The sequence below is a fragment of the Plecotus auritus genome (assembly GCF_963455305.1).
Source record: "Plecotus auritus genome assembly, chromosome: 1".
NCBI lineage: Eukaryota > Metazoa > Chordata > Mammalia > Chiroptera > Vespertilionidae > Plecotus > Plecotus auritus.
Window position 1 is genome coordinate 66,097,279 of NC_137770.1, and position 24,223 is coordinate 66,121,501.

Below are 24,223 nucleotides of genomic sequence, written 5' to 3' on the forward strand. Positions count from 1 at the left end.
GCTGATTCCTGCCTCATCTTCTAGAGAAGATTATGCCTCTGCAGAAACAGCTCATTCATTTCTCCACTGGTTGATTAACTAATTAATGGTTCATTAAAGTTCTTTATTGAGTGCCTACTGTGTGTCAGGCAAGGTGCTAAGAATTAAGAATGCAAAACAAATATGGTAGCCTGTGAAACCGAGACTCCCACAGATAAAAAGTAGGAAACCACTAACTACAATACAATAACCTATTTTTTGAGATATGCTCATATGTAATAGGCAGTGTGCAAAAACCCATTTTTATATTATTTAAACTTCATGTGAAGGAGGCATTATCCACAATTTAAAGATGAGACAACTGAAGCATAAAGAGAGATTGGGGAACTCACCCAAGATTATACAGCTACATGTGAGAACAGGAGCTCCCAGCCCATTTCTCCTTTTAATTTTGTTATGCTTCCTACCGCAGGCACATCTAGAAGATGACACAGGAACCCAGAGGCCAGACAAACCAAATCTCTGAGAGGTGGGGCCCCTCTGCAAAAGCTTCTCAATGGAGCTGAGACTTGATCTGTGTTTTGGTGGAGGATATACATTCTCCCAGTGGACTGAAGGGTGAGCAGAGGAAGAAAGGTATCCTTGGCAGAAATGCCAGGACATAGGATGGTGAAAAAAATACATGATGAGATTAAGGAACTGCAAAAGCACTTCTAAGCCTGAAATGTAGGCCAAGGGGAGAGAAGGCTGGCGATATGGCTTGAAATTCTTAGACAGTGGCTATGTGATAGCCTGGTATGATTAGTGAGAAAGTTTGAATTGTGCATTTTATGATCCCTACAGTGCCTAGCAAAGTGATACCACCAACGCAGTGGTTCTCAACCTTTCTAATGCCGTGACCCTTTAATACAGTTCCTCATGTTGTGGTGACCCCCAACATAAAATTATTTTCATTGCTACTTCATAACTGTAATTTTGTTACTGTTATGAATCGTAATGTAAATATCTGTGTTTTCTGATGGTCTTAGGCAACCCTGCTAGCAGTTCTCAACCTGTGGGTCACGACCCACAGGTTGAGAACCGCTGCTGTAGAGCCTAAGACCATCGGAAAACACAGATATTTACATTACGATTCATAACAGTAACAAAATTACAGTTATGAAGTAGCAACGAAAATAATTTTATGTTGGGGGTCACCACAACATGAGGAACTGTTATTAAAGGGTCACGGCATTAGAAAGATTGAGAACCACTGCAACAGGTTGTCTCAATAATCTTTCTTGAACCAAAATTACTTCATGAGCATATGGAATGTGAGTCAGGAGGTTCTTGAACCAGTGCCTATAAGGCTCTCATGAGCTCACTGTTTTAACAGTCAGAGTGTTTTAGCACCCTTCCCAACCTATTATTACCTCGATTCTGTGCCTTCATCTGTTCAGAGAACAGTTTTGCCATTTCTTGGCTAGTTTGAGCCTTTTCCTTCTTGCATAGAAAGAAGATGAGGTAATCCAAGTAATTGCTTGTTCTATTTGGAAAAAATGCCAGGAACACTACTTTCTGAAATAAATAATTGTTTTACTCTTGATATCTTGTTTATCCAAATAGCTATCATGCTGGGTGGGATGAAGCAGGGACCAGTGTTTCAGCACCCACCCAGCTTTATCCACCACTGAACAGTGGATCTCACAGCTTTGGCAGGTATAGCTCAGGCTACATAACCCTCCAGGCTGAGGACAAGTATAAAGGCTCCCTGATCCAGAAATCATTGCTCATCCCTCCATGGAAGCAATCCCATCTCTGTCCTCAGCACACACACCATGAAAAACTTCACCCTTCTTCACCTTGAATTGGTCATCGGCATAAATATGACCCAACGCTTTTCAAAGTGTATTCCTCATAGCCCTGGTTCCCCAGGAGATCCATCAAGTCAAGTTTCCATGTCAGATAACAGGATTAGGTTCAAACTTCTCAGAGTCTTTAAGATGCTAAGATGTTCCCTCAGTCTCCAAGAAGAATGACATTTTAAAAACTCCTTTGCTGACAGAAGATCGTTTCTCCTGGGCCAAAATTAGATTACTGTTTCATGCACATGGTTTTGGGAGATGCTGCTGAATGCTTTATTGGCACACAGTAACATGGTATTAATTTGCTTAGCATGCACGAGAATGAACACTACTATGGGTTTTCTGGATAACTGAAAATTAACTAACTTCCGAGTATCAACTGGGCAATAATGTTTGCGAACATATTGCACAGGGGGAGAGATAGCATTTTGAGATATTCACTATGCTTTTTCCTCTCTCCGTTTCTCTTTTTTCTCCTCCATCCAAGCAGGGTAAGTTTTTTGTAGTTCACTGTCTCAGAGAAGGAATAGGACGGAGGTGGGGGGGGGGGGGATATGACAGAGAAGAAATATGATGGGTACAGAAGGAGCCTGTATATCTATCTGGCTTTTGGGTTTCAAAGACCCAGGCCCTTAGAACAACTTAGAGGCTATGCAGAGGAGATAAAAGAAAGAGGATTTGGGGTATAGAAACATGAAATGAGAAGGATAAACCTCCAGACTAAATTAAATGCAGAGAAATGGGGGTAGGGGAAAGGAGAGGACTGGAGGAAGGCAGGAGAGGAGACGGGAGACACAGACGCAGGAGCCTAGAAAAGAATGGTTGAGTGGTGCATCCAGGGAGAAGGGCCAGGCATAGCTCTGCAGGAAGACCTTTTTTCTCCAAGACTGGATAGAAGCAGCTGTGAGCCACGCTAGGGTGGGAATAGATGTGCTGACAGCAATGGAGAAGTCGCCTGTGTGTGCATGTGACTCAGGGACCCCATGACCAGCTAGCCATGTAACCAATGTTCTGGCATTATTGACATCTCTTGGAACATTGGACATAACCTCAGAGTGGGGTGGAGATGTACTATGAAAGCTTGAGGTTTGAATTCTTAATTTGCTCAGTGGGGAAAAGGCCCTCAATAGAAATGATCATGAACCAAAGAAAGTTAAATTTCTTGCAAACCTTGCTTTTGGGATGCACTATGCAATCTGTTCTGTGGTTGAGAATGGCTCACAGTCAGGTCCCCAGGGTCTGCTGAGGAAGGAGTACCTTTACTTCCATGCCAATGTCTCAGGTTCTGGTGATTTTTCAAGGTTTTTTTGGTCTGTTTTTTATAGTTTCCTATTCTCAGCCCAGCTTTGCTTCTTGATACTTATCATGAGCATACATAGCTCTCACTCTCCCTTTTCCTCTCCAAATTTGCTCGCCTTAATGTGTTTTGGCCAGGAAGCCAGATAACGAAGCTCCTTAGAATTGTATATAAAGGGAGAGGAAATCGGTTCTGAGAGTTAGCTCGTTTTCCTCGTCTACAAAATGAAGAAACTGTAATAGATCATCGCTAAGGTCCAGTCCAGCTCTAACAATTTATGGTTCCTCTGAATAAAGTAGGTGAGCTTTTATGCTCCATTTTTGGAACTTCTTCTTCCCCATTTCCTGACTCCCAGCAGTGTTCTCAAGGGATGAGTTTGCTCACTTTGTGAATTCTTGAAAAGTGACATTATTTAACTTGGGGTTCCTTGCTCAATTCACAACTCATCCATTCATTAAAAACATCATTGAGCATCTACTGTATGCCCCATGCTCTACTGTATGGTTGAACTACAAAGTTTAGCACACAGTCCCTCCCTTAAGGAGTTCACAGACTAGAACATTGACTTTCAACCTTTTCCCCAGTCATGGACTCCTTTAGGGATCTGATGAAAACATTACACTAGAGGCCACTTTTCTTGAGAACTTCCTACATGCCAGGTTTGGTTCCAAAGGCTTCAAAAGTAGCTTATTTTATTCTCAAATATCTGTGAAGTAGCATTTATCAACTGCAAATACAGATGAAGAAATGTAAATTTAAGCATGAAGATGCATGGCTAATAAGTAGTGGGAAACAGAATCACTCCTAGGCAGTGCAAATCTAGAGCTCACATTTTTCATCATGGACTATAATGTTTCAGAATTCAACAACAGCAAGAACAACATGGTAACAAGAACAACAGGTTTTGAGTATCAATGCCATGTGCCAGGCACTGTGCTAAGCTCTCTGCATTAATTATCTCATTTAATGCCAATGACTTCATGAGTGTGTACTTGTAGTAGCTACATATTTCAGTGGAAAACCCCTTGGCTTAAGTAGATTAAATAACACATCTAATAATGAGGCATGAGGGAGTACAAAGTGCATTTTTGGTATAGTTTTAGATGGTTCATGAACTTCTTGTCTTCTGACCAAGAGGAAAAGACAGGTAAGAAATATATTGATTTGTGGTAAGTGCAGTGAGAAATTCTATGAGAATAGCATAAACCATTCTGTAGGATCAGGGAAAGCTTCCCAGAGGTCAGACTTGAGGGGAAGTTAAAGGATAAGTAGGAACACAGATTGAAAGCAGGGAGAGAAGAGCACGTGCAATGGCAGGAACAGGAGACAACAGCATGACCTGTGGAACCAGAGCTGAGTGTTACTGTGCTTGAAGGTAGGGCTAGAGATGAGTGAGACTGAGAAGACAGAAAGGAGTCAGGTCACACAGGGGCCAGATGTTAAGCAAAGGCATTTGAACTTTCCCTGCTCTTGGGGGAGCCACTAAGGGCTCTAAGTGTGGGAGTGGTTTGTTTGAATGCGCATTGTAGAAAGATGCTTCTGGAAGCAGATAGCAGGGAAGACTAGAAAGGGTCCCTCCGGAACACAACTAAAGAGAAAAGTGAGTTAGGCTATTGTGATGGAGGCCAGATGTGATGAGAGCCTGAGTTTTGACACTGGTGGTAGAGATTAATATGAGAGATATTTAAGAGAGAAAAATCACAGAATGGTGGGAGTAATTGGGAGTCTAAGTCTGGGCCTGGTTTGTAGCTGCCTGAGAACCAATCTAGAAAGGTTGCTAAAGCAACATGGAAAATAAAATGAAATGGTAAAAATTGTATTGACCAGTTTCATTGGGGGAAATTCCCGACTATAGTTGATAGTACATGATCTTCATATACTACATGATGGTCGAAATGGGGCTGGAAGGTTGAGATTTCCAAGCAAACAACACTAAGTATTATGGTTGAATTGTGTCCCGCCAAAATCCATGTGTTGAAGTCCTAAACCCAAGTACCTTATTTGTGGCCTTATTTGTAATTAAGGTCCTTGCAGATGTAGCTAGTGAAGTTAGTATATGGCCATACTGGAGTAGGGTGGGCCCCTAATCCAATACTACCAGTTTTCTTTTATAAAGGGTAAATCTGGACACAGACACATGCACAGGGACAGCACCACGTGAACATGAAGACAGAGTCAGGATGTTGAGTCTACCAGCCAAGGAACAACAAAGATTGCCAGCAAACCACCAGCAGCTAAGAGAGGCATATGGAACAGATTTTTTCTTGCAGCCCTCAGATGAAACAAACTCTTTCAACATCTTGATTTTGGACTTCTGGCCTTTAGAACGCTAGGACAATAACTTACTGCTTAAGCCAGTTGCTCGTCCTTTGTTACAACAGTCCTAGGAAATGAATACACCATGTAACCACAGTCAGTCTCTACATTGTCTTCTAAGAAGAGGTAGTGACAAGCCGTTCAGATTTGCTGGGGACTGGGGGTTTCTCGAGACACAGGGTTTTTGATATTAAAATCAAGGAAGTCCTGGGTAAACTGGGCTGAGATGATCCCTCTAAGAGAGTTGGTCTCCTTAACAGCATCCAGTAGGTGTGAGGCTAGAGCTGCAGGGGGTGGTGAGCACAGCCTCCAGTGGCCCTCCTTCTTCACTCTTCCCATAGGCAGCTCTTAAGGGCTCCTCTAAAACTGTCAGCTGACCATTGAACAAATGCTGCATTGAAGGCCCTGTATGTTGACTTGTCTTGGTCACTCATAGTTCTCTGAGTGGCTGGTGATGCCATTCTGTGAGATAGGGGATGCTGGGAGTGGAGAGGCCTGGCAAGAAAGATGGTATCTGTCTAAGGCAGTGGTTGGCAAACTGCGGCTCGCGAGCCACATGCGGCTTTCGAGCCGTGGTTTGCCGCTCTGTTGACTAATGAGTTTGCCGACCACTGACCTAGACTCTCGATTCCAATAATTACAGGCTGTTGTTGTTCTTGTGATTAAGCCCCTGTCCCAGTGGTTGCAGTTTGCCGACCACTGGTCTAAGGCATGCCCAGTTTAAGGGAAAAACAGGAAAACTGGGGTGGAGTGTTGGTCATAACAGCCAGATAAAACCAAAAAGGAAGTCTATCTGGGATAGGGGTCTAAAGGGAGAGGAGCTGGGTGAAGCTGCTGAGGTCCCAGGAGGAGGGCTTGCATAGGATAGAGGGCCTAGGATCACTTTATTATCCAAAGAATTGATAATGAAGAGTGTTTAGTGAGAAGGAAAGCCAGGGCACCGGTTGAAGCATGTCTGGCCAGGAAGAAAGCAAGAGGTCACCTGATTCATTCAATAAGGTGAGCGTATCAGGCATATGGAGCACCTGTGTATATTCAGACAAACACATGGATGCTATCATGCTGTCTTGCTGTGAGTGACATTCATTCTCACTGCCGCTCAGCCCATGAAATAGCTCCCCTGGTCATATTAAATTGAACCTGACTCTTCTGACATTCAGGAAATGGGAGTTACCATGTGATACTAGCATTAGGTTTGCAGATCCATCCCAATATTTTCCTCTTTCCTCCATTTCTTGGCCCAGGACAGAGTCCTAGTTTATTGACTTATAATTTCAGGATGGATGAATGGGAATAAAACCATTTTCAGATGGAGCCCATCTATCACATCTTGGTGATTCTGGTTGTTGATTTCTGGTAGAAACATGTGCCCTAAGTAACAACACTTTATCAAATTCTTTCATGTGCATAATCTCATATGAACCTTGCATAGCATTGAAGTGAATTCTGGCATGAATTTACATAATCCCATCACTACCATGAGTAAGAACTTAACTTATTGACTCAGGAATAATTGAAGATTCCACTCTGTGATCTTCACAGACACTCTCTACAGGCCCAGTGGGAACTTACATTCTTACAGAATAGAAAAAACACACAAAATACATTCAGGGACTTGAGATAATTTTTAGCCCATTATTTGAGTAAAACACTAGGCTAGGCATTGTGGGAAGATGCAAAGAGACATTAGACAGAGCCTCTACCCTCAAGCAGCTTAGGATTTGGTCGAGAAGACAAGACATGCAAACCAGAAAAGATGACCCAGCAAAAGGATCTTACAGTGTATGAGGCAGACAGCTGGTAGAACGGATAACTGCTGTGGAATGTTCACTGAAGGATTCATTCAGAAGGTGGGGCTGAAAGGGCCTTATCCTGTGGGAGGAGAAGGGGGGAACTTCCAGAAGAAGACACCTGCTCACCCAGAGATTTTCATAGTGGAACGAATTGCACTCGGTTTGCTGGTTAGCAAGAGCTGGATTGCTGCCAGCGAGGCACAGAAATGACATTTTCCTGATGAGCTTTAGAAGATAATTTTTTTTGCAGGACCTAAATGTGTCCTGAAGAAGGTGGAATATTAGATGTAAGTAGGCGCTTATATTGCACTGGACGCAGGAAAATTTCCAGACAGGTGACTAGAACTTGCTTATGGATCAGCCCCATTCAAAACAAAACAAAAAATACCTCCAGCCTAATGAGCAGCTTTTGGTTTAGAGTGCGTCCCTTATTTGTGAATTAGATTTGGCCCAGCCTTGCTCCTCAAAGTGTGGTCGATGGGCTGGCAGCATCAGCATCACCTGAGAGCTTATAGAATCTCTGAACTCAGTACAGATCCTCTGAATCTGAATGTGCCCTCTAATAGCATCTCCAGTAGGCACATGAAAGGAAATCAGTTATTAGGTATGTTTTTACACTCAAACAATAGGTTTGAAAGTTTATTTAACCCATGATGATTTGAGTCATTACAGTGCAAACTTAGGCATAAATTTATATTATGTTTTCTATGCTTGGACATATTCTCAGGTGCAACTTGTTTCTGGGAAGGTGTCATGGATTTTGCTGAGTTGAGGATGGGCATCAGGTGCATAGAGGAAAAAGCATGGGCTTTGTAGTCAGATGTGGATTCAGATTTAATGTTCCTCTCAGAACATGTTTCCTTCTTTATAAAATAGGACCATTAAAAATGATGAGATTACCTACCAAATATGTTTGTGAAGTTTAAAAAGATAGATGATGCAGAGCATCTAGAAAAGTGCCTAGCATTATTGAGAGTATTCCCCTCCAAAAGCGAAAGCAAAATTAATTTCTATTCCACATAAGTAACTTGTCAAACCTTCAGTATGTCCTTCACCTCTCTGAAACTCAGCTTTCACTCTGTTTAATGAGAATCAGGGACTAGATGATCCCCAAGATCCTTCCTAGGGGCATAGCTGTTAAATGCCCCACCGTGTGCAAGCAGAGTGCAGACAGGAGTGGCTGATGGCTCTCCACCCACCCCCTTCCACCACTGTGCTTCTCAAGCCACTGCACTCCCCCTTTATAGCTTCCTGCCCCCTGTCTCAGACACCAAGGCCTGGCAGCCTAGAGGAGTTCTGGTACTACTTCTTAAAGGATCAAGTTCTGCCAGGCAAGTTGACAACCTGGGTGAATTCCGTAGCAGTGAGCAGTACTAACACATTCAGGATGCCAGATCTGCAGACCAGGCTGCTAATATAGCGAACCTGAGTGGGCCACACCCCTTTCCCCGAGACATTATAATCCTACTGAGACGATGTAGGGAGCCCAGGGCTTAACGTTGCACAACTAGGTGCCAGCAACAAAACCCCCTTCATACCACAACAGAAGCATGAAGCCTTTTAGTCCTGGGGCTCAACGTTATGGGGGATGTCGAGGTAACTTGCAAATGATCAAATTATGAGGTTAAAAATATACTGTGTTAGCACAAGTTCCACTTGGCAAAGTTGGCTAGGCAGGTTTTTTTCTGGCTGGGATTTCTCGAAACAAGAGAGGGTGCTTGCTATGTGGTTGGGAGCTGCCGAGGGGAGCAATGCCAAGGTGGTGGATCTGGGTTTTGTCTTTCCTGCTGACATAGAGGTTTCACCTGAGCTGCTACATTTTTTAAATCTCTTTTGAGGCACAGAAGCAAAACAAAAGCAAAACCCAAAGAAAACCAAACCAACTGTTTGTTTCTTGAAGATTTGCTTCTTCTGAGCCTCGTCTCTGAGCTCTGCTTTGCCCTTGCCCACTTTTGTCCCGCACCTCTTGTCATTCGTCCTCTTCTACCCTCCAAGATTTCCTTTTCCTTTGAACCATGCTCTCATTCTTTTTTAAAATATATTTTTATTATTTCAGAGAGAAAGAAAGAGGGAGAGAGAGATAGAAACATCAATTATGAGAAAGAGTCATCGATGGTCTGCCTCTTGCATGCACCACACTGGGGATCAAGCTCGCAACCCAGGCATGTGCCCTGATGGGGAATCGAACCCTGACCTCCTGGTTCATAGGTTCACACTTAACCCACTGAGCAACAGCAGACAGGCCACGTTCTCATTCTTAAAACCAATTCATTGATGGGGAACCGTCATGTGTTAGCAGAGTAGAACAGTTCTTCAGTGCCAGGAAGGCTGTTATTGCCCTATACACCTCCACTTGAAATATTTTATTTCAACTTCCTGTCAATGCTCTGAACTTTGAAGAAACAGTGAATCAGTTTGTCAATAAGTATTATTTATCAAGCATTTACTCTGCTTCGAGTAGAGCTTCTCAAACATGAACACAAGTATCTCTAACATCAGAGGAGTGTGGATTCAGACCCCAGGAAGAACTGGGCACAGGCTTGGGGGAGGGGCCTCGGCATCACCTATGAGGTCTGTGCAAAGATAAAATTTTACTCAAATCAAGTTTTACCTTAGAAAATAGTGTGAATTTTATACCCTACTCTTTAAAATATCTGTTTGCGTTCATGTATAACGTTTGGATTATTTACCATGGAATAAAGCCAATGCTCCTGGAAGATTTTTTCTGTTTATTTAAGACTTTTTTTTTAAAGCAGTTCAGGTTCACAGCAAAATTAAGAGGAAGGAAAGGAGATTTTCCATATACTCCTTACCCCTACACATGCATAGCCCGCCTCATTATCAATATCCCCCACCAAGGTGGTGCATTTGTTGCAATTGACGAACCTACATTGACACATCATAATCACCCAACATCCATATACATTAGGGTTTACTCTTGAACAATCTGTGGGTTTGGAAAATGTCTAATGATAGGTAGTTATCATCATACAGAGTAGTTTCACTGTCCTAAATATCCTCTGCACTCTGCCAATTCATATACCCCATCAGCAACCACTGATCTTTCTGCTGTTTCCATAGTTTAGCCTTTTTTAGACTGTCATATAGTTGGAATCATATAGTATGTGGTCTCTTCAGATTGACTTCTTGCACTTAGTAATTTGCATTTAAGTTTTCTCCATGTCTTCTCATGACTTGATAGCTCATTTTTTCTTAGCACTGAATAATATTCCAGTGTCTGATGTACCATAGTTTATTTATCCGTTCACCTACTGAAGGTTGTCTCATTTCCAAGTTTTGGCAATTATGAATATAGTTGCTATAAACATTCATTTGCAGGTTTTTGTGTAGATGTAAGTTTTTTACTCCTTTGGGTAAATAACAGAAGTGCAGTTTTTGGGTGGTATGCTAACCATATGTCTAATTTTGCAAGAAACTGCCAATTGTCTTCCAAAGTGGCTGTATCATTTTGCATTCCCACCAGCAATGAACGAGAATTCTTATTGCTCAATATCTTCACCAGCATTTAGTGTTATCAGTGTTCTAGATTTTGGCCATTTTAATAGGTATGTACTGTATCTCATTTTAATTTGCATTTTTTTTCAATAACATATGATGTGGAGCAACTTTTTTATGTTTGTTTATCATCAGTGTCTCTTCTTTGGTGAGGTAGGTATCTGTAAGGTCTTTGGCTCATTTTTTAATCAGATTGTTTTGTTATTGTTGAGTTTTAAGAGTTCTTTGTAGGTTTTGGATAACAGTCTTTATCAGATACATTTTTTGCAAATATTTTTCCCACTCTGTGATTTATCTTCTTATTTTCCTGACAGTGTCTTTTGCAGAGGAGAAGTTTTTAATTTTAATGAAGTCTGGCTTATCAATTTTCCCTCAGAAATTGTGCTTTTGTTGTCATAACTAAAAAGCCATCACCATATCCTAGTTCATCTAGGTTTTCTCCTATGTTATTATCTAGTAGGAGTTTTGTATTTTATATTTAGGTCTATAATTCATTTTGAATTATTTTTTGTAAAGTTAATTTCATTTATTTCTAGATTCTTTCTTTCTTTTTTTGCATGTGGGTGGGCAGTTGTTAAAGCATCATTTGTTCAAAAGATCATCTTTGCTTTATTATGTTGCCTTTGCTCTTTTGTCAAAGGCCGATTGACTACTAGTATATTTATGTAGGTCTATTTCTGGGCTCTTTATGGTTCCATTGATCTTTGTGTCAAGTCTTTGCCAAAACCACAGTATTTTGATTACTATAACTTTATAGTAAGTCTTGAAGGCCAGTAGTGTCAATCCTCCAATTTTGTTCTTCTCCTTTAATATTGTGTTGGCTATTCTGGGTACTTTGCCTCTCCACATAAACTTTAGAATCAATTTGGCTTGGTTGGGCTCCTGGAGGAAAAACTCACAAATAAGAGGGTCCTCCTGCAGTTTTTAACTCTCAGACTTGTCTACACTGAGCCTCTTCCAATTCATCACTTACTTTTTAGAGAGAGAGATTGAGAGAGAGAGAGAGGGGGGGGGAAAGGAAATAGAGAAACATTGATTTGTTGTTCCACTTATTTGTGCATTCATTGGTTCATTCTTGTATGTACCCTGGCCAGGATCGACCCTCTAACCAACGGAGCCATCTGGGCAATTCATCATTTACATTTCAGGAATTCCTACCCGGGCACAGGTTCCCCCAGTAATTTCTGAGTCTCTGCCCCAACAAGCTATGACTCCCTGTATTTGCCTGTCTCTCCAATTTTGGAGGCAGTGGTTTGCCCTGTGACCTCCCTCTCTTATATATCCAAGAGGAGTTGTTGATTATTTAGTCTGTTTACCTTGTAATTTGTTGTTAGGATAAAGTGGTGACTTCTAAGTTCTTTACATGTGAAACTAAAAGCTAGAAGTTCCCTGGAAGATACTTTTTAGATGCTTTGCGTTCCCCAAGAAGGCTGCTGTAGGCCTCAGCAGTATTCTGGCTCCAGAGAGAGAATATAACCTCAGGAAACATGAGGATAGTGACCATATGGATGTTCGGTGACATCTCAACTTTAGAATATTCTGTCTCATTATCCTCATATATGCACTGCACTTGTAGACCCATCTGAGCTGAATTTACTTGAGCAATAAGATCCCCTTCCATTTTTGAGACATAAATATTTGTCCTGACTTGGAAGAGTTACTAATCTGGAGAAACAAGATTATCATATGTGAAACAGTGGACAATGTGAAACATTAAATAATACCATGCTTATTTCCCAAAAGGATTTGTGATGATGAATAAGGTCATTTTAAATTGCTTATTAGTAAGTGGTGGATTATGAGTGCTGAAGGGGTTCAGGGAAAAGATAGGTCAGTGCTGACTGGAGAGGTAAGAACCTAGGCGGGGGCAGGGGCCAGGGGGAGACACACTAGTGCTTGAGCAGAGGTACAAATGGAGCTGCTTTTTGCTTTCAGAATTGCTGTAGCAATGGTAGCTGCCACTGAAGAAGCTGGAGGTGTGATGGGGAAGGGCTTCTTATCTTTTCCCAGAAGTCTTGGCCCAAAAAGCAGGGGGGTGCTGGGTCTTTGATGTGGAGTCAGTAGATTTCTTCCCACGGCTTGTACAAGCTCAAGTGTTCCCTGAGTGGGCCATTCACCACAAAAGAAGGCTTTTCAAATGATTTGTGGAGGAGTTATATTCCAACCTATTCCACCTCCATTTAGTCTCACTAAAGCCTCTTCTTCCTGCATTGTTAGCACTTTTTTGACTTTTCTGAAATAATTCTTGCTCTTATCTTGGAGAATACCCTCAAAAGCTCAGTCATCCTTCATTTCTTTTATGGGCAAGTTTTGCAAGGTGCCAGAAAAGCTTTGTATTAGTCATTATCTGTAGAAGAAATTACAGAGCCAACAAGTATTACTGTCCTTTCTCTCCTAAACTATAATCTACTATAGAGAGGACATCAGTTCATGGGAGTGGAGTCACTCTCAAGTAATCGCTGTCCACTCTGATTACTCTGAACCAAAGGGTAAGAAAGGACCAGCCAGTATAAAATGGAATATCCACAGTGATACAGGGCAAACACATAGATGATCTATCTGTCACTGGGTTTTGCAAGTAGACCTGCTTCCAAGCAAAATTGTGATGTAGGCAGCATATGTGTCTGGGGTCTCATTCCCAGGCTTTCCCCCTGCCCTTAAGTGGCTTTCTTCTACCCACAACTTGCCTTTGTGTCTCTGCCACTGATAATTTTTTCATAGAGAATTCATATATACTGGTAAGTTATTATCACAAGTTCAAAAGCCTGCTTCATGGGATACTTGCATTTTAATAGAAGTCAAAATTTTACAGAAGAAAAGGAAGGATGCAGCTCCTATCTTCAGTAATGTCAGTCTGGCCACCAGTCTGAGCAAGAGGAGGCCTAGGGACACCTGGGAAAGAAGTCCTAACTAAACACCATACCAGCACAAGCCAGAGAGAAGGGCGAGTGTTTCTCATGTCAGTATGTGGACTTGGTAATGCTTACTTGGGAAGCCCTGCCAGAGAGCACTTACTTCTCCTTTTCAGTGCCTTCCTCAGTATCTAGGCTCTTAGAAGAGGATGCCGCTGCTTGCAGCACTTGGGTAACAGAAGGAACCTGAGTATGATGAAACCAGAAAACACCTCGCTCAGAACAATGAGCAACGACAAGAATGTCTTTCTGCCCAAGTCCCGTTCATTGCGGTTCCTAGCCACAGGGGCAAGACTAGTCCAATGTCACATTGACATGAGACCTGAAGTGACAGGAAAATCCACCTTACCTTCCTCAGCTTGACCATTATCTCTGATGAATGCTGAAAATGACTCTGGCCACTTGCATGTTCAGAGAACTCAGTGTAAAAAAATACTACATTGTGGGGGACCCTCCCAATATCTTGTTTGCATCAGAATGCCCAAGTTGTGACATGTTTTTGCTTTTTACATTTATTTTAATCTCTCCCCTGCTGTATTCTATATTTCCTGCATTATATATAGTGCCTAATACCTTGTCTTGTACATAAAAGGAGCATAATAAATATCTGTTGAGTATATGAATAAATGGATAGGCTTCATTTTAGAACTATTCTATTTTTATGAAAGAACAATTTTTCAAATGAGGTAACACAATTTCTGAACAAGTTGGACAGGTACTACTGAAGTTTGTGGGGAAAAAAGTCTGGGTAGAGTTATATAAAATTTGTTCTACCTTATGAGATACTGTGGATTTTCTTGTTTGAGAGGGAAAAAAGTAATTCTCCACATTGTCTTTAGATTTCCTGCAGGTATGAACATGTTTGATTCTAAGTGATGATGTTGTCAGTGAGAGTAATACTGAGGGTTTGTGTCCCAGGTGGAGCTAAGTGTTGTTGGCAATAATTCTGGCCCCTATTCTGAAAGATATACTGTGGATTTGAGGGAGGAAGAACAGATGGATGGAGAGGGCCCTTGAGTGACCTGCAAGACATGTGGGTGCCTAAGCAGTCATGGACCAAAATTCCTTTTCCCCCACACACTCATTGACCTGGCCCCTCACCCCAACTTACTTCTTATTGCCGCATGATAGAAAAAGAATAGTGTATTGACAGAAAAGTGAGAGAAAGAGAACAAGAAGAAAGATTGAAAAATGTGGAACAGAGAATTGCAAATACAACAGGTCCTTAACGGATGCTTGCTGACTAGAGAGAATTGAGGGCAACAGCTGTCTGGAACTTCATCAAAAAAGGATGGGATGCAAGAAGACAAATGAAATGGACATATAGTGGCTAAGGCGGCTGGAAATGGGGCATAGTTTAGCAAGATGCAGAGAATACCCAGGAAGGGTATGTGGGGCAGCACAGAGAAAAGGGCCAGAACTGACTACTGCCACCAGTGACAGATGGGGACCACCTGAAAGTGTACAGTGTAGATATAATCAGCACAGAGCAACACTGTCACTGAGTTGGGAAGTTCAAGATGAGGGGAAATGACATGACACATGTCCTAGCTAGCCATGCTAAACAGCAAGAAGACTATGCGTAATACTAAGCAAGACACTATCCAAAGGAACTTTTTTTTTTTTAAATATATTTTATTGATTTTTTACAGAGAGGAAGGAAGAGTGATAGTCAGAAACATCGATGAGAGAGAAACATCGACCAGCTGCCTCCTGCACACCTCCCACTGGGGATGTGCCCGCAACCAAGTTACATGCCCTTGACCGGAATCGAACCTGGGACCTTTTAGTCCGCAGGCTGACGCTCTATCCACCGAGCCAAACCGGTTTTGGCCCAAAGGAACTTTTAAAATAATGTTTAAAAACTGTATCCCATAAATGTATTCTCTCATTTAAAAATCCCTATTATAGTCTTTATTCACTACCTTTTTTTCATAAGAGACTGAAAATTTGGGTTTTGGAGTCATTTAGCTCTAGACAATTAAGTTTCTAGCTCTGTGCCTTTGTAGTGGTATGACTTTGGGCAAATTACTTAATATATATTGCTGATCTCCGGTTTCCTTACCTATAAAATGGGTACAATAATGCATTTCCTACCTCCCAGGATGGTAGGAAATTAAGTAAAAAAATGTACTCAACGTATCACAGAGGCTTGATCTCCAGAAATGGCTCAAGTTGAATCAGTGGTAGCTTTACTACCCACTGTCAGTAATATTGGTGGAGTAGGCTGACACTGATAAATGTGTTTGTTGAAGACTGAGGAAGCAGGGCTGTGAGAAGATGTAGTTTCCAATTAACTTTGTCTCTGATTATTGGGTAACTTTGGGCCAAATGCTATTCTTTAATGAATGGGGGTACAGCACTTATTAAGATTAATGACTGTTACAGCTGATAGCCAGATGTTTACATAATTCCTTCTGTTTTAGAGCAAATATATCAGTAGAAAGAGGTCGGATAATAAAATTAGGCAAATAAGTACAGTATTTTGAAAATGTATTCTGATTAGGCTAATATTAAAAATTAACATCAATTATCTAAATGAGGTAGTTTTTTACACAAGTGACTGGTGGAGGGAGCCTGCCATGGGAAAGCATGTTTCCAGCAAAATCACCAATGATGAAACTGTCCCCTGCAGAAGACAAAGAGTTAAATGTGTCTTTAAATGGCCTCTTGTATGAAAGGGCAAATCATTTCTTTTAGCTGAGGAAGGATAAAATGTTTTTGCTTTCCACATGTATTTATGTTCTATTTTAGCATCATAATTATTTTTGCAGCTGTCAGAATTTCACACAACCTAATAGGAAAATAAATCTTAGTTCAGAATAGCCCAATACTTTCCAGAAGAGTCTAGTAAATAAAAACGCTGGGTCGATCCAAGATGGCAGCTGAGTAAATGGAAGCTACACTCACCTCTTCCAAAACCAAACTGAATTACAACTAAAATATAGAGCAATTAACATGAATAACCAACTGAAGACTAGCCAAAGAGGAGTCTTATAGCCAAGGACTTGCAGAAGAACCCACAGTGAGACTGGTAGGAAGGACACAGACATAAAAAAGGTGGTCCCAGCTCCCCTGAGTGGGAAGATTTCAGAGAGATATCTCAGATAGAGAGGTTCCCCCTGAAGAAGAGTTGGGTCTTAACTCCCAGAGCACCAGAGCCAAGAAGAGACACCCATATAACATTTGACTGTGAAATGCAGCAGGGATTCTGTCTGCCAGGGAGAGACAAGAGTCTGCTAGAGACACCGGCGCCCTCTGAAAGGGCCAAAGCACAAAATCTTGTTCGCAGCCACTCATCCTGGGCCCTGGAGGAGGGAGGGAGAAGCAGACTAGAGTCACATGAGGAGACACTGGGGATTGTGGATCTGGGAAGAGAGCTGAAGGGACGGCTACCAGGATCCCTGTGCTGAATCCTTCTCCCACACTGCGGACCCCTTCTTTCTTGAGAGGAGCACTTCTCTCCTTATGGCATCATCCTGGGTGAATGCAATAGCCCCACCCCTTTTTAAAAAAATATTTTTATTGATTTCAGAGAGGAAGAAAGAGCGAGAGCACGCACAAGAGAGAGAGAGAAGAGAGAGAGAGAATCATTGATTGGCTGCCTCCTGCATGCCCCCTACTGGGGATTGAGCCCGTAACCCTGGGCATGTACCCTTGACCAGAATCAAACCTGGGACCCTCTGGTCCACAGGCCGATGCTCTATCCACTGAGCCAAACTTACTAGGGCAAACCCCACCTTTGGACTCCTGGTCACCTCAACCTGCTGAGCTTTCACCCTGCTGAGGAGTCAGCTGCCTGTGTCAGGGTGTAAAAGTCTGAGCAGACTCAAGGGGTGTGTGGCTTTAGGGCAGGGGCCACTCCTCCCACTTTCCTGTGAACCTGACTGGTGTCTTCCCCTCACTGGAAATCTGCTAGCCCCACTTAATTGGCTCCAGGTGACCCCATCCTCTCACCTCCAAGTGGCCTGCCCTGTTGAGATTGGGCTCCTTGCAGAATCTGAGACAGACTGAGTTGTGTGGCTGTAGAATGGGGGCCATTTTTCCCTCACAAGTCCGACCAGTGCAGAGCCCTCCCTTCACCTGGCCAAATCTTTGGTCTATTTTTGCCTGATAAACTCTGCTGGCCTCATCCTGATCATTCCCTGAGGTCCCACCTTACCACAAAGGGGTGTGAGTACCCAGAGGGTGGCAGCTGGACTGGTATACCCTGGGACATTGGGTGAGTAGCCTCAGAACCAGCATAGGCACCAAGTTTGAACCCATATCAATCTAGTGTACACCATTGCCCCTACATGGTAACTCACTGAGAACCTACCTCATGCAATTCAAATACAACCACAGGATCTCTCAGTGACAATCACAGGCAGCTAGCAGGTGGAAGCAGGAAAGGGCCAATCTCATGTTAACAGAAGGGATTGACATGAAATATTTAAAGTGATGAACAGCAAGGACCTATTACTAAGACTACTTTACCCAGCAAGGCTATCGTTAAAAATTGAAGGAGAGGAAAAACCAAGATGGTGGCATAGGTAAACACCTAAACTGCTGCCTCTCACAACAATTTCAAAACTACAACTAAAAGACAAAACGGACATCATCCAGAACCACAGGAAGGCTGGCTGAGTGGAAATTCCACAACTAGAAGAAAAGAGAAAAGCACACTGAGACTCACAGGAGCTGCGGAAAGCAGAGGTATGGAGGCTCGCACATGGAGAGGGAGGCGCGTGTGCAGAGAGGGCTGGCAACTGAGTACACAGCTGGCTTTCTCAATTGGGAGGGAGACAAAAGCTCCCGACTACTCTGAACTGCAGTTCCGGGCGAGAATCTGGGGACCCAGACACATATGGGGGAAAACTGGACTGTCTGGCAGCGGGTGGAACTGGAGGGCGGCTTTCTCTCAGAGGTGCTTGCAGTGATTACCGCAGGACACTGAAAACCAGGGGCCTCTTAGGGCAGGGCTGACGAGAAGCCATTACTGTGTGCTCCGCACTGAGATCCCGCCCCACAAAGCCATTGTTGTTTGCTCTTCCCTGAGACTCTGCCCCATCCACGCTGAGTACAGAGGCTTTTGTGTATGAATAGCCTGGTCCTTTGAATTCTAATCATACCTAACAAACTGCAGCTGAGTCAGTGAGACCCAGAACACCCAAAAGAAGGCCCAAGACCAAGCAGCAGCTTGCATTGCTTCACAGTGGGGCCTCATCTGGGCACCTCCAAAACCCAAACAAAGAAGAGGAATCTGCAGATCTCTCTGTAGCTCCTGCTGGGTGGCCTCAGACAGAGGCTAAATTAGCATCTCCTTGGAGAGTCAAGAGCCAGTGTACCCAGGGGTCAGAGTGGGACCATCCAGATTACAACTCCTCAGATCCATAAGGGACACACTCTTGTCTCATAAGGGTGTCTCCAGCACAGAAGTTCTCCCAGCGTAGGCACAGCTGATCCTCATAGCCAACTGGCCTGGAGGTCAATTCCTCCCAGTGATACCAACAACAATCAAGGCTTAACTACAACAAGACCGTGCACACAGCCCACAAAGGGGTGCACCACGAGTGTGCACCTCAGGTAACTGGGGAGGCTGAGCCACTGGGCCCTAGAGGACACCTAGCACACAAAGCCACTCTATCAACACAGGGAAACAACCAAAATATGGAGACAAAGAAACAGGTCACAAATGAAAGAAATGGAGGAAAGCAAACTACTGGATATAGAGTTCAAAACCACGGTTATAAGGTTTTTTAAGAATTTTCTAGAAAAGGCTGATAAATTTAGTAAGACCCTCAAGGATATGAGAAAGGACTAACTAGAAATTAAGCATACACTGACTGAAATAAAGAATAATATACAGAGATCTAACAGCAGACTGAGGATCGCAAGAATCAAGTCAGAGATTTGAAATACAAAGAAGCAAAAAACACCTAACCAGAAAAGCAAAAAGAAAAAAGAATTCAAAAATATGAAGACAATGTAAGGAGCCTCTGGGACAACTGCAAGCGTACCAACATCCAAATTATGGGGGTGCCAGAAGAAGAGAGAGGGCAAGATACTGAAAACCTATTTGAAGAAATAATGACCGAAAACTTCCCCCACCTGGTGAAAGAAATAGACTTACAAGTCCAGGAAACACAGAGAACCCCAAACAAAAGGAATCCAAAGAGGACCACACCAAGACACATCATAATTAAAATGCCAAGAGCAAAAGACAAAGAGCGAATCTTGAAAGCAGCAAGAGAAAAACAGTTAGTTACCTACAAGGGAGTACCCATACGATTGTCAGCTGATTTCTCAACAGAAACTATGCAGGCCAGAAGGGAGTGGCAAGAAATATTCAAAGTGATGACTAGCAAGAACCTACAACCAAGATTACTCTACCCAGCAAAGCTATCATTCAGAATTGAAGGGCAGATAAAGAGCTTCACAGATAAGAAAAAGCTAAAGGAGTTAATCACCACCAAACCAGTATTATATGAAATGCTGAAAGGTATTCTTTAAGAGGAAGAAGAAAAAGGTAAAGCTAAAAATTATGAACAACAAATATATATCTATCAACAAGTGAATCTAAAAATCAAGTGAATAAAAAGTCTGATGAACAGAATAAAATGGTGAATATAATAGAATTAGGGGCATAGAAAGGGAGTGGATTGACAACTCTTGGGGGAAAGGGGTGTGGGAGGTGCAGGAAGAGACTGGACAAAAATCGTACACCTATGGATGAGGACAGTGGGAGGGGGGTAAGGGCAGAGGGTGGAGTGGGAACCGGGTGGAGGGGAGCTTTTGGGGGAAAAAAGAGGAACAATTGTAATAATCTGAACAATAAAGGTTTATTTGAAACAATAAAGATTTATTTAAAAAAAAAAGAAAATTGAAGGAGAAATAAAGAATTTCCAAAACAAGGAGAAGCTAAAAAGTTTGTTACCACCAAACCAGTATTACAAGAAATGTTAAAGGGTCTTCTTTAAAAAGAAGAGGAAGAAGAAAAAAAAAAAAACAGAGGTACATAGTTAAAAGAATAAAATGTAATAAATACATACCTATCAATAATCACTGTAAATGTAAATGTCTTAAATGCTCCTATCAAAAGTCAGAGGGTAGCAGAATGGATAAAAAAAAAAAAACCCACACCTATATATGTTGTCTACAAGAGACCCCTTCAGAACAGAAGATACACAGACTAAAAGTAAAGGGATGGAAAAATATATTTTAAGCAAGAATAAATGAAAAAAAAGTTGGGGTAACAATATGTATACCTGACAAAATAGACTTCAAAGAAAGTCCATAACAAAAGACAAAGAAGGACATTACATAATGCTAAAGGGATCAATACAACAAAAGAATATAAGCCTTGTAAACATTTATGCACTCAACATAGAAGTACATAAATATATGAAGCAAATTTTGATGGATACTTTTGGGGATATGTCCAAAGAAACCTGAAACACTGCTTCGAAAGAAGGTATGCACCCCTTGTATCCATTGCAGCACTATTTACAATAGCCAAGATTTGGAAGCAACTCCAGTACCTATCAGTAGATGAGTGGATCAAACGGCTTTGGTATATTTACACAATGGACTACTACGTGGCAGTAAAAATGAAGAAAATCTTACTTTTTGCAACAACATGGATGAACCTGGAGAGTATTCTGCTAAGTGAAATAAGTCAGTCAGAGAAAGACAAGTACTGTATGATTTCACTTATATGTGAACTCTAATAAACAAAATAAACTGACAAAATAGAAACAAATTCACAGATACAGAGAACAGACTGACAACTGTCAGATGGGAGGGGCAATTGTGGGGGCGGGGGGAAGTTCGGTGAAGTATATGAAAGGATTAAGCAAAACAAAAACCTCATAGATACACAACAGCTTGGTGATTACCAGAGGGAAAGGAGGGTGAGGGGAGGTAGAAGAGGGAATAAATGGTGATAGAAGGAGACTTGACTTGAGGTGGTGAACACACAATACAATATGCAGATGATTTAGTATAGAATTGTACAACTGAAACCTACATAAATGTATTAACCAATGTCACCCCAGTAAATTTAATTGAAAAAAAACAAAACAAAACAAAAAAAAACTCCAGAGGTTAATTCATTGGAATAAGTTCATGGGATTTTTTAAAAAAGAAACACCCTAAATTGAGGTGATTAAAACAATATAAACAGATAAAGGTTAGAGCTGTGAGAGGACAAGTTTTGCACAATTGAATGTCTTGCTTATGTGGAAAAGATGGGAAGGAGATCTTGCTCATTCTGGTTTCAAACTACTAAACCCTGAAAAGGCCAAGAGAAAGAGTCACCAGACAAAAGTGAAGTTCAAAACATGGATAAGTTGTTCACAGGATGGGTCTCATGGTCTCTGAGGGATTTATCAGTTGTGTGGGTTCTAGTAATTACTTTTTTTTCAGGATTTGTAAAGTGAAGTCAGGAAGCTGAATACTAACACTTTACTTCCTCACTCATTCATTAATTCATTCATTTAACAAATATTTGTTTATAGACACTTATTTTGGCACTATCTGTGCCCTCAGTGAGCTGTCAACCCTAAGGGGTGACCAAAGAAGAAGCTGTGGTAGATAGAATAATGGTTCCTCTAAAGATGGCTACATCTTAATCCCCAGAACCTATATATTAATGTGATGTGGTAAGGGGAGTGAAGATTAAGGTCTGTAGATGGAAATTAGGTGACCTTAAAATAAGAATATTTTCTTGGATTATCTAGGCGGGCTCAATGTAACCCAAGAGTTCTTAAAAGATGGAAGAGGGAGGCAGAAGAGTCAATGTCAGAGTGATGCTGTGTGAGCGTCAGCTGGCCACTGCTAGCTTTGAAGCTGGAAGGAGGCATGAGATGTACAGCACAAGTGACCTCTGGAGCCTGGAAAAACAGGGAGCAGACTTTCCCATAGAGCCTCTAGAAAGAAGGCAGCCCTGCTGATACCTTGATTTTAGCCCATGCTGGACTTCTGACCTCCAGAACACAAGATAATAAATTTGTGTTATTTTGAGCCTCTGTTTGTAGTAATATGCTCCGGCAACCCTAGGAACAAGAGACAAAGAAGGATGTTACATAATGCTAATGGGATCAATACAACAAAAGAATATAAGCCTTGTAAACATTTATGCACAATGGGCAGGGAGGCCACTAAAATAACAACAATGAGGGGAGCAGAAAATGTCACTGGAGAAGCCAATGTTTCTCTTGAAAAGGACAGTTCATTGGCAACTGTCATTTGAATTTCTTAAGAAACATTTCCTCACTTGTAGTCACCAATCCTAAGGTTACAGATTCTAGAGCTGATGGCTTATATATTCTTTTCTCAGGAATATGCTAGCCAACTTTGAAGGTGGCTGAGGTCATTTTCTTGACACTACATTAAAGGGTAAGGTGGTGGGTACACAGTAACCTGGGAAAAGACTTTTCCCTCTCTGTAATCTATTTTTCCCCTGTATAATCTATTATATTGCTTCTAAATTTGTTTATTCTGCTCTTTCTAAACCATAGTTCCAGAGCTTTCATACTTACAGATTTCTAGGCATTAAACTAGAACAAGAGTTGACTATTCCTATTATCATTTTGTGTCCTGCTGAGCCCTCCTTACTGGCTACTCCTAGACCACTCACTGGGCAGATACTATACAACATCTAGGAGGGAAGTGCTGCCAAGCTGATTGTTTCTGGGAATGCCATTTTCCCTTGTCTTTTCAATATTCTTGTTATGTTACTCCTGCGATTACTGCCAATCTGTAGAAAATTACAGGATGATTTTTTGTGAAGCACTGAATTTGCCTAACTTGCTTTTTGTTGTTCATTGTTGGGGAGGAAGGGGGACTGTGCTTGTTACACATAATTTGTGTGCCTCTATTGGAGTCCATTGGGTTAGATTCGTCCCACTCATTCATGATTCTGACATTGCTATGCATGTGCTGTCAGGGCTTAGTATTAAACAATTTTCTTGGTTCTGATTTTGATCACTGTCTCTGCTTGAAAATTATTTTTTACAATGACTCCTCTCTCTCTCTTTCTCTCTCTCTCTCTCTCTCTCTTTCTCTCTCTCTCTCTCTTCCCCCCCCCTCTCTTTCACGCACGCGCGCCACACACACACACACACACACACACACACACACACACACACACACACACTTTTCCATTGCCAAGTTCAAATTTAGGGCTGGCATAAGTCTACTTTATTTTGGTTCCTGATCATAGCCCAGCCGTTGTGTTCTGTTAAACAAAATAAATTATTAGAGGAAGACACAGAGCCCATGTCTGTGTTTTAACAGAGCATGGTTTCCTTATATTGGCTCTATTGACAATTTGGGCTGAGTAATTACTTGTTATTCGAGCTGTCCTGAGCTCTGTAGGATGTTTAAGCAGCATCCCCAGTCTCTACCCTCTAGATGCCAGTAGCAGTACATTGTGGCAATGAAAAGATATCTCCAGATACTGCCCAGTGTTCCCCCAGGGACAAAATTGCTTCTAGGTGAGAACCCCTAGATTAGCAGAGAGATCATACACACCCAACTTCAAGCAACTTGTTAAGACAGCCTCAAAAGTAGTGAGCAGGCTCA